The following is a 12,081-nucleotide window of genomic DNA, read 5'->3' as shown; positions in this document are numbered from 1 at the left end:
ACTTATCTCCTAACAGAGACTAAGATTCCTAATAGGATCTGTTTTGGTAAAGAACATTGTAAGACCTTAACCGGTCTGGTTCCTATTCTACAGATAGTCACTTGTGAGTTCCATCTCACCGTGGTTTTTCCCTTTTGGGTTTCCACATCAAAATCTCTTGTGTTATGGTGTTTGTGCTTGTAAAGCGGAAAATCGCGATCGAACCCTAGTTGCTCTCCCCGCTTCCAACTCCAAAGAGAGAGAAGGGAGATTCACTAGGGTTGATGGTTTTCACTTAGGAGAGAGACTTTACATTCAAAAGAGGGGTTGAAACCCACAAGATCCAATCCCACATAATGCAAGATTGGATGCTAAATGTGTTTCAAGGGTTAAGAAAGAAATGCTACCCTCTTTTGTAAAGAATGTTGATAGAAGAATTAAGCTAGGAATGCATAGAAAGTGACAAAGATTCGCTTATAAACTGAGATAGGGATATAGGATGAAGCTGTGGACCTGGAATTAGCAGTAAAATGTTGATACGGCGCTGTCCTGCAAATTTGAGCAAAAGTTGACGGGACGATGGCGCCCGGCGTGCACACGGTCCTCCGAAAAATCCGCGAAACGAAAGGGGATCTGTTCGTCTCTGCACAAGGATTCTAGATCTTCAATTTCAGCCGCGTACCTGCAACATACACACAGAAAAGCGAAGACGATTGGGGGGTTAGGGATTAGGGGTTTGCCTTTAGGTCAAACCCTGGTTTTGGAATTAACCAAGAAATGAGAAATGTTGTAAATGTAAATGTATGTAATGTAAAACAAGTACTAATACCTTGTTGTAAGGATGTTTGTATCCTTATGTGCGAAGGTATAGATGTTGTTGTTTGTTGTATTGTTGTATGTTGTATGTAGCATGTAGTATGTGATCTCCTCTTCAATGGTTGAATCCTTGTCTTGAATGCAACACTTAGCCTTGAATGGAGACTTAGAATGATCAATTGCTTGAAAGAATGCTTGAATGCTTGAATGCTTGAGTATAGTTTCCACGCTTTTTCCATCATATCGAATGAAAGAGGAAAATGTAGTTTATATACTTGCCAATTAGGGTTAATAGACTGATTTTCCCGACCTTAGGCCGACCAGGAAAGATAATTTTCCAATTTGCAAACATAAAGACCCGAAGTCCAAAAGAGACCGGGCCCAAAATAGGACCCAGGGACCAGGGCGCTGGGCGCCATGGTCCTGGAGGACTAGGGCGCTGGGCGCCCTGGTCCTGAAGGACCAGGGCGTTGGGCGCTCTGGTCCCACCTCCCGGGATAGCAGGGTCAAAGGAGGTTCAGGCCAGGGTGCAAGAAAATGCAGTTTTTGTTGTCATAATCAGGTTTCGGGGTCTCCATTCAGGTTGCGTGTTGCGTCGCCATCGTGAAGACCGAAATGCAGTTGAAATTGCAAGTGTCACAATTTTAGGACGCTACATTTAGCCCCCACTTTAGCGGGAGTATAAGCGTACGCTCATACTTCCGGTAAAGTACAAGGAAACAACATAGAAAGACTTTCACCATGTCAAGGAGGCAAGATACACCAAGCCCCCAGTGGACTAAGGATCTTACGACTTCGATTGATAAAGTAAAAGGGAAGATCACGAGGGAGAACCATGACTGTCAGTAGTAAGGTTCCCTCACTATGAGTCATGCAAGAAAGATATCAAAAATTTTCAAGGCAAAGCTAAATTTGTCAAGAAATTTTCAAGTATCTTGAAAAGATATGAACGGGATGTATGCCCCCCTACGTTAAAGCGATCGCACACGCCTCACCGGGGGTGATTGCTTTAAGGTAGTGATACATATAAGAAATGAGAAAGGAAAGGAGCACGTTATCACAAGGATTTAGCCCCCAAGTGTGAGATAAGCCCAAGGATAATAGACACAAAACACAAAGCACAAGGTGACTTCGCTTTCCTCGGGGTCAGTATGCTGTATGATAATTCATGTATATCATATGTATGTATGCATAATTGTTCTTCATTCCCCAATCAAGGAAGGTCACCTAGAAGAAGGGAACACATGTGTCTTTTGAGTCAACATGAGAGAGATCAAGAGATCTCAATGCTTTGCATCGTCCTCAAGTAGACAACACTAAGGACAACAAATAGAAGAATGAGAATAACATATAGAAGAAGTAACAAAAGAGAGGAGGAGAGAATCTGCTATGCTAATGAAACTAGTCTAGCACGTCATCTACTCCCCGATCTTGTTGATCAATGTTTTGGGAAGGTAGGGAACACACTAGAGGAGGAACATCCAACACAGCAGATGGAGCTATCACCAGATCCAAACAAGGGCTATGTTCATACCCCAAGCGATGGTGTTCTTGTCTAGGAGCTAGGATAAGTGCTTTAGAAAATTTATTAGATAAATGGTTATCAATATCAACAAGTTCATATTCACTATCAGAATGAACAGGAGTAACATTTGCATCATGAATAACATTTTCATCTATATCATCATCAAGATTTATAAAAATAGGATCTTTAACTCGCACAGGATCAAGACCATCATGCATCTTATGTTTAGGAGATTTTGGCTCAATCGTCGGCTGAGGAGAAAATGGAATAATGCTTGTTGAAGGTGTTTTTGGGGATTGCGAAGTTTGAGCTCTAAGACGACGCTTTCGTCGGCGTTCACGTGCAGAACGATTTCGTCTAGTCTTAGTAGGAAGTTGTGAAGATTGAGGAGGAGGAATGTTCTCATCCTTATCACCTGGGTGTTTAGGTTGTGGTCTCTTAGGCTGGATAATAGGAGAAGAAGAAGGTCTCTTCTCTCTATAAAAGGAAGGAGGAGGAACTACTCCATATAAAGGAGGAATTTTTGGTTTAGGAAGGAGACCAAGTCCATCATGACGAGGAGGGATAGGTCTGCTTTTAGGAAGTTTATTAGATATACACATAGTCACATCCATAGGGATGGGTTTGGAATCTTCTTGAGGAAAGACATTAGTTTTATCTTTCAAAGGAAGAACTTCCTTCTCAAGAATGATAGGAATGTCAAGTTTGGGTGTTCTAGGTTCACTTAGAGATAGGATCATATCTGTTTTCCACTTTTGATAACATTTAAAAAGATGATCACTTCGCGGAGGAAGGGATTGGAATTGTTTAGGCCAAAAATAATCAATAGGAACACTAGAGGTTCTTTCAGTTGGTTTAAAGAGACTATGATTGACAGTAACAACTTCACCATTATGGGGAAATTTCAAACACTTGTGAATGGGAGAAGCAATAGCTTTCATGGAAGATAGCCAAGGATAGCCAAGCTTCACACGAAATTGTTCGGATGAAGGAATAATAGCAAAGTTCACATCAAGAGATTTGTTACGGACCTCAATAGGTAATGTAATAGAACCAATTGCAGGAGAAGAAAATGCATTAAATAGTTTCACAACCACATTTGTTTTGTCATAGATCACTTGATTCAATTGCAAAGTAAAAAGAAATTCTTCAGTAATGATATTAACCATACAAGAAGGATCAATAAGCACTCCACGGCAAGGTGTATTTTTGACTTTTGCAACTATATATAAAGGACCATCAGGTGCCCTGATAGTTTCACTGGAATCAAATGTGACGGAAGGTTCTTTAGGGATTTTCTGCTGCTCTACAAAGTTAATCACATTCGGAGTCATGGACATAAGATCATCAGGTGAGATAGAGGAATCAGTAGTATCAATCGCATTAGAGGTATGAGAAGGCAATGGATCAGTAAAAATCTGAATATTTTGGTTAGGAGGAGCTACAGATGTGTTGCCTTTATCATTCACTCCAGAAACAGAAATAGTATTATTATCAATCAAATCTTGAATTTTCCCCTTTAAAGCAAAACATTTTTCAGTATCATGCCCAGGTTGACGATGAAATTGACAAAAAGCTTTGTTATCAAAATAAGGTGAAGTAATCTTTGCAAGATCAATTTGCCTTCTAGGCGGAAGAGTAAGCACATTTTGTTCCAATAACTTATTCATAATACTATGCAATGATTCATTCAAAGGAGTAAACTTTCTTTCTTTCTTGAAAAACTTAGAAATAGGAGACACACCTGATGCTGCATTCACATTGTTGTTGATGATGTTTTCATTGAATTTAATGGACTCTCTGTTTGGTTTAAACTTCCCAAATGGTTGTTGACTACTATCACCCTTATCACTCGGAGTCATAGGATGTGATTGTTCCATTTGACTCACAGTCAGTTGATAATTGTGAAGAGTTGTGCACAACTGTTGGAAAGAAGTAAACTCATAAAATAGGATTTTTTCTCTAATGTCTTTTTGTAAATTAGAAATAAAGATTCTTTGAATATCATTGTCAAGCACTGGAAAAGAAATTTGAGCATACAAATGCTTATATCTACCAATGAAATCAGTCACTTTTTCTTTAACACCTTGTTTACAATGCATTAAATCAATCAAAGTAACTTTAGGACTTATATTGTTTTGAAATTGTTGAATGAAAGCATTTGCAAGTTGTTCGAAAGAAGTAATAGAATAAGAAGGCAACAAGCAATACCATTGTAGGGCTTTGTCTCTTAATGTTCTAGTAAACAATTTTGCAAGCAACCTTTGGTCATAAGAAAAATCGGTACATATTGTTTGAAAGGTCTTAACATGTGTTAGAGGATCACCCTTACCATTACAAAGCTCCAAATGCGGAATTTCAACATGTTTAGGGGGAATAGCTCGAACAATATCAAGAGAAAGTGGGCTCGTAACATCAAATGTGGGCACACTAAACTTAGATTGATTCATAGAGGCAATTTGTTGCTGTAAAGAAGAGACAGTTTGTGCAAGATTGTTAATGGTCACTTCAGTTGAAGAGTTCATATTGGACGTGTTAGATTGTGATGGAGGTGTTATGTTATTGAAAGAAGGTAGAGAGTAAGGTGGTGGGACACTATGATAGTTAGTCATAGGAGATGATTGGACAGGAGGAACACTACAAGGAGGAATGGAATGATTAAACGAATTGCCCCCTTGCGTCATGTTCATTTGTGGTGATATAATAGGCACACTCATTGAAGGAATGAATGAAGAAGTTGGATTGATTGAAGGAAGAGGGTTAATTGAAGAAGAGGGATTGCCCCCATGACCAGTGATCATAGGAGGAATGTCTTGTATTGAAGTAGTCATTATGTTTGATGTAAAAGTAGGTATGCTAGCAATAGAAGTCGTCAAAGGAATAGAATGATTGTCTTGAGTAGGAGGTTGTGTATAACCTAAGGTTTCGGCACAACTTTTCATAGGCATCACATTTGAATCCACAATGTGTACAATACCACGCAAAATATCAATTCCATTCTTATCATTTTGAAGCATACGTTTTAGACCCTCAATTAAAGGAAGAGCTTGACTATCAGGGTATTCTTGAGAAATCCATTGTCGAAAATCGTCAAATTGGTTATCCAATTTTGAAAGTTGTTCTACAGAAACCTCATGGAGAGCTTCTTCATCATTAAGAGGATTAGAGGAATTACCCATGTCCTCGTTAAAAAGGCCATTCAAATTAGGTTCCATCTCCTCAGCAATTAAACCTTGGAAGGACTTAATTCTAAGGCTTCGTCTAACGGGAATAGTGTAAGTAGGGCTTACTGTTGTAAAACTCATGCACTAAAGAAAGAGAGAAGATTTTGAATTTTAAAGGTAGCAAATTTCAGTAAAACCAGCCAATTTTCCAGATTTAAGTTGTTAAATACAATCAGGACAATCTCCCGAAATTTCAGAAAAAATGTCCGGGACCGTGGCGCTCGGAGAGCACACGGTCCTCGCAACTTTTTTCGAAATTTGCAGGGATGAAAGTTATAATGATTTTACAGCTAACCTGAAAAAATTGAGTGATTTTACGATCTGTAGATAGGCCAAATTAAAGTTGCAATCTCAAAATTGAACCCTACCAAGATTGTCGAAAAATGCAAAATTTGAATTTTGAAAAAGAGAGGGAAACTAAAATTTTGAATTTTGTGATTTTAGAGGGAATACCAAAAGCAATGCAAGTTTTGAAATTTGAAAATTGACTTAATTTCATGCAAAATTCAATTTTGAAAGCGGAAATCAAAGTTGTTGTAATTAAGCACTTAATTTCAAAAGTCACAAATTGCAAAAATTTGAATAAATGACTGAAATTTTGAATGAATGTTAACACACTTTTCAGATTTAGGACTGTAAGAAACACAATTTTGACACAAATTTCAATTTCAACAATTTTTGAATGTTTAGAGGCCTTAATCCAAGCAATCACAAGACCAACTTTGACTGTAATTTTGAAAGTGTTGTAATTGATAAAATCAGCCAAAATTCTGGATTTTAGCAGAAAAATACAGTAAGATCTAGCTCCCGAAATTTTGGAAAAAATGTCGGGGACGATGGCGCTCGGAGTGCACACGGTCCTCGCAACTTTTTTCCAAATTTTCAGGGATGCAAGATATTATGATTTTATTGCGGAATCCAAAGTTACAGCTGATTTGGAAATGTTTTGATCAGTGAAATTGTCGAACAAAGGTTGAATCAAGAGGGTTTCAAAAATTAGGGTTTTGACACTTAACCACTTAGTTTTCAAAATTAACACAAAAATATGAATTGATAATTTGTAATAGAAGGGCAGATCTGAAACAAGCATTAACAATTAAACATTTCACAAGTTTAATTACTTAAAAAGAAAATTTAGGGTTTTTATGCAATTAACCTCTAAAATTTTGCAAAAGATCAAACATGGAAATGTAATCAAGGAATCCAATTTTCAAATCTAATTATGAATAATCAGAAAGGATGTTCACGTCGGGTTCACCAAAATGTAAAGCGGAAAATCGTGATCGAACCCTAGTTGCTCTCCCCTCTTCCAACTCCAAAGAGAGAGAAGGGAGATTCACTAGGGTTGATGGTTTTCACTTAGGGGAGAGACTTTACATTCAAAAGAGGGGTTGAAACCCACAAGATCCAATCCCACACAATGCAAGATTGGATGCTAAATGTGTTTCAAGGGTTAAGAAAGCAAGGCTACCCTCTTTTGTAAAGAATGTTGATAGAAGAATTAAGCTAGGAATGCATAGAAAGTGACAAAGATTCGCTTATAAACTGAGATAGGGATATAGGATGAAGCTGCAGACCTGGAATTAGTAGTAAAATGTTGATACGGCGCTATCCTGCAAATTTGAGCAAAAGTTGACAGGACGATGGCGCCCGGCGTGCACACGGTCCTCCAAAAAATCCGTGAAACGAAGGGGGATCTGTTCGTCTCTGCACAAAGATTCCAGATCTTCAATTTCAGCCGCGTACCTGCAACCTACACACAAAAAAGCGAAGACGATTGGGGGGTTAGGGATTAGGGGTTTGCCTTTAGGTCAAACCCCGGTTTTGGAATTAACCAAGAAATGAGAAATGTTGTAAATGTAAATGTATGTAATGTAAAACAAGTACTAATACCTTGTTGTAAGGATGTTTGTATCCTTATGTGCGAAGGTATAGATGTTGTTGTTTGTTGTATTGTTGTATGTTGTATGTAGCATGTAGTATGTGATCTCCTCTTCAATGGTTGAATCCTTGTCTTGAATGCAACACTTAGCCTTGAATGGAGACTTAGAATGATCAATTGCTTGAAAGAATGCTTGAATGCTTGAGTATAGTTTCCACGCTTTTTCCATCATATCAAATGAAAGAGGAAAATGTAGTTTATATACTTGACAATTAGGGTTAATAGACTGATTTTCCCGACCTTAGGCCGACCAGGAAAGATAATTTTCCAATTTGCAAACATAAAGACCCGAAGTCCAAAAGAGACCAGGCCCAAAATAGGACCCAAGGACCAGGGCGCTGGGTGCCATGGTCCTGGAGGACCAGGGCGCTGGGCGCCATGGTCCTGGAGGACCAGGGCATTGGGCGCTCTGGTTCCACCTCCCGGGACAGCAGGGTGCAAAGGAGGTTCAGGCCAGGGTGCAAGAAAATGCAATTTTTGGTGTCATAATCAGGTTTCGGGGTCTCCATTCAGGTTGCGTGTTGCGTCACCATCGTGAAGACCAAAATGCAGTCAAAATTGCAAGTGTCACAATTTTAGGACGCTACAGTGCTTTTGTGGGTGAATGCATTATTAGCTATTTGGTTTGCATGTGTGTTAACCGGTTTGTCTGCTAAATTATTTTACCGGTTTACTGTTAGTCTTGCAAAGTGTTTAAGTGCAAAGATTTTTTGGCAAACTAATTCACCCCCCCCTCCTCTTAGTTTTCATCAAGAAGATGAAAATATAAGTTCTTTCATGGACAGAGTGAATGAGATTGTCATGGGAATCAAATATTGTGGTGGAACAGTTAAAGAGGATGAGATTCTTTCAAAAATTCTAAGACGTTAACCTATGGCTTACAAAATGAAAGCTACTGCAATAAATGAACTGAATACAATGTCAAATGCCCCTATTACTAGAGATGCATTATGTGGGAAATTGACTTCTTTTGAACATGAAGAGCTTGGAGATCAGAATGCTGCTAAAACAAAAACTGCATTTAAAGCATCTACCTCTGGTAAGCATAAGATAGATTGGAAAGAGTTATATTCTAAAGAGATGGAAGACATTGAAAGAGAGAAGAGAGAACTTGAATAACTGAAATCCCTAATTTCCAGAAGAATCCCTAAAGGACCTGTTCGAAGTAAGTATGAAGGAAAAGTTCCATTTAAATGTTTTTCATGCAATAAGATTGGTCACTTTGCTTCTAGATGTTCTGAAAGAGATGTAAGGAATCATAAAATATTTTTGAGGAATTATAAATCTAATTCAGAATATCAGATCAAACCTAAATAGAGAAAGAATAAGGACAAATCATGTTACTATGCAAGTGATGATGATTTTGGTATTACTGATGATTCTGATGATGATGAACTTGTAAGTGGATCTAGTAATGGAAGCTCGGGTAGTGGAAAAGATTGGGTCTTTATTGTTATCAAGGATGAATCTTTGGAACTTCATGTCAATGATACAACTCATATTGAGCAGAAAGGCCTAGCTACTAAAATTGAAGAGAAAGATGAATGGGTTATAGACAGTGGTTTCTCACACCACATGACCGATGATAAGAGGAAATTCTTAACTCTGCAAGAATTTGATGGTGGACTAGTCAGATTTGGAGACAACAAGGCATGCAACATCAAAGGAAAAGGAATAATATCCTTGGATGGTAAGACCCGATCCAATAGATTACTAAGAAGGGGGAGGGTGAATCAATAAATAGAAAAACTAATACAAACTTCGCAAACTCAAACTCAAACATACAAAGTAAACTTATCAATGAAATAGCACTGTCAAGATCAATACTCATAATAATACTAGTTGACTATTACAGCAACTTAACAGTAAACAACATTTAACTTGTAAACATCCAAATGTTTTATCATATGGCAATGCTTCACTTCTCAATGCTTCATGTTATCATGCCTTATCAAAAATAGTTAATCAAATCAACAATAAGTTCATAACCACAAAAAAATTCACCACATGACACAAGTATTTATACGTGGAAAACCAAAATAGGTAAAAACCACAGTGAGATGAGACTCACGAGATAATATCTGAACTCTTTTGAAGTTCGCCCTGTTAGGAGCCAAGCTTGTTAAAGCTTTTACAAAAGTCTTGTTAAGAATTGATCCTGTTAGGAATCACCTAGTTAAGGGATTGACTACAAATGCCTTGTTAGAAGAAAATACCCTATAAGGAGTAACCTCAATAGAGGATTTGAAAATCCAATCTAATGGACCACCTCGTAAGAAGATTTAATAAGTAACCAAGACTGTTAGAGCTTACTTGGTTAGGGGATTTCAATTTTGCTATAATTGTTAGAAAACAATAGGAGTTTCTTGATCTGTCTGAATAGCACTACATTTGCTTGATCAAATCCATTTAAGCTTCTATCTTCCTTTACTCAAACTGCAGACTCATTCTCCAATTCGGCAACCACACACTCAATTGATTTCTGCCAACTCTGCCAACACTAAACAAAACAACTTCATCGACCTTAAATACAAATCAATTAGGTTGGTAACACAACAAAAATATAATCCTCTCATCGAGATTACAAACAAGTTGGTACAAGCATGATCGTTGGATTTCATAGCAATCTCTACACATCAATCAAGAAAACCTCAACCACTCCTTGATTACTGCTTCATCGAGCTCAGTAACTCATCACACGCTTTTCATTAGATGCAATACATTTTGTTCATTCCCTAGACAAATAAACGTGCCAAAACATTTTGTACTTGTCTTCATACAATGACCTTACATGTCACCATGATTACCGCTCAACATCAAATCATAAACCAACATAACCAACTCAACAACCTTAATCGATTAGGGTTTAACAAAAACAACTGGTAGGGTTGACCAATTACATAACATAGAAAGGGTTTAAACTTTTACTCTGATTACCGGTTCAACTCACAAACTTACATACCAATTTACAATAACCTTCACAAAGCTCTTCCTACCAGTTATAAGACAATATAAAAAATAATCAATAATATCAGCAATACCATTAATATCATTACTAGTTCAATTGACATCATTGACAACATAACATATCATTAATGCAATATTCATGCAAATGCCAACAATCTCCCCCTTTGGCATTGATGGCAATACAAAATATCAACACCATTGCTTTTTTGTTGTGATTGTGAATAGGAATCCTAGTTTACATTACCAAGTATTCACATGCTCTCTCTATCTTTAGTCTATCACTGGTTTTACCTCCCATAATCACATAATTCTTCTCCCCCTTTGACAACAATGCCAAATTGAAAGTAAAACATGTAATGTTAAATTTTCACTGTGCATCAACAACACACTACAACTTGATGCTCCCCTTGTGGAATACATCCACTTCTACATCAACCCTTGTAAAATTCTGCAAGTGATTTACGGACTGATGCAGTCAACGTCATGTTCAAATAACTTCATGAAGATGGACAACCCCTAATTGACTTCTAAGATACTCAAAAATAGTCTTAGGTAGAGGTTTGGTAAAAATATCTACAAGCTTCTCCTTGGTAGAAACATTCTCTAAGATAACATCTTTTCCCTGAACTTTTTCCCTCAAGAAATGATACTTCAATTCAATGTGCTTGGTTCATGTGTGCAAAATAGGATTCTTGGAAATATTTATGGCACTTGTGTTATCACATAAAATCTTTATAGGTTCTGAAATCTCTATCTTAAAACCTTCCAAAATGTGCCTCATCCAAATATCTTGTCTGCAACTCATATAAGTTGCAACATACTCACCTTCAGCAATAGGTTGTGAAGTGCAACTTTTTTTTTTACTACTCCATGAAACAAGCCTGCCTCCAAGAAAAAATGCTCCACCGGTTGTGCTTTTCTAGTCATCAACATTTCCTACCCAATCAGCATCTGTGTATGCCTTCAAATCAAAGTTTCCTCCATATGGATACCATAATCCATAATCAATAGTACCTTTCAGGTATCTAAAGATTCTCTTGGTTGCTATCAGGTGTGTCTCCTTGGGATTCTTTTGGAATCTAATAACTATGCCAACCGCATGGGCTATGTCTGGTAAGCTATGAACAACATAGTCCAATTTTCCAATCATTGCCCTGTATTCCTTCTCATCAATGGACTTAGATTCATCTTCCTTGGACAACTTACAACCTATGACCATTAGTGTCCCAACTGGTTTACAGTCACTCATGCCAAATATCTTCAAAGCCTCTTTCACATACTTAGACTATGTAATGAAAATACCATTCTTCATTAGTTGTATTTCGCCTACTAAAGACATTTCAAACTCATTTTTCATTTCCTCTACAAAACTATTGCTCATGACATCATCACCTCCAAATATAATATCATCAACAAATACTTCATTGACCAGTATTTCATCTCCTTCAGACTTGAGATATATTACTATCATCACTAGTTCTCAGAAAGCCTATCTTCATTAGATGTGTATGAAGCCTTTCATACCATGCTTTGGGTGTCTGCTTTAATCCATATAAAGTCTTATGCAATCTGCATACCATGTCTTTCTCATCAGTCAAAGCATAACCATTTGGATACTCTATGTATAC

This window comes from Cryptomeria japonica, chromosome 2, assembly GCF_030272615.1.
Source record: "Cryptomeria japonica chromosome 2, Sugi_1.0, whole genome shotgun sequence".
In the NCBI taxonomy this organism is placed as follows: Eukaryota; Viridiplantae; Streptophyta; class Pinopsida; order Cupressales; family Cupressaceae; genus Cryptomeria; species Cryptomeria japonica.
This window is presented reverse-complemented; position numbering follows the sequence as displayed.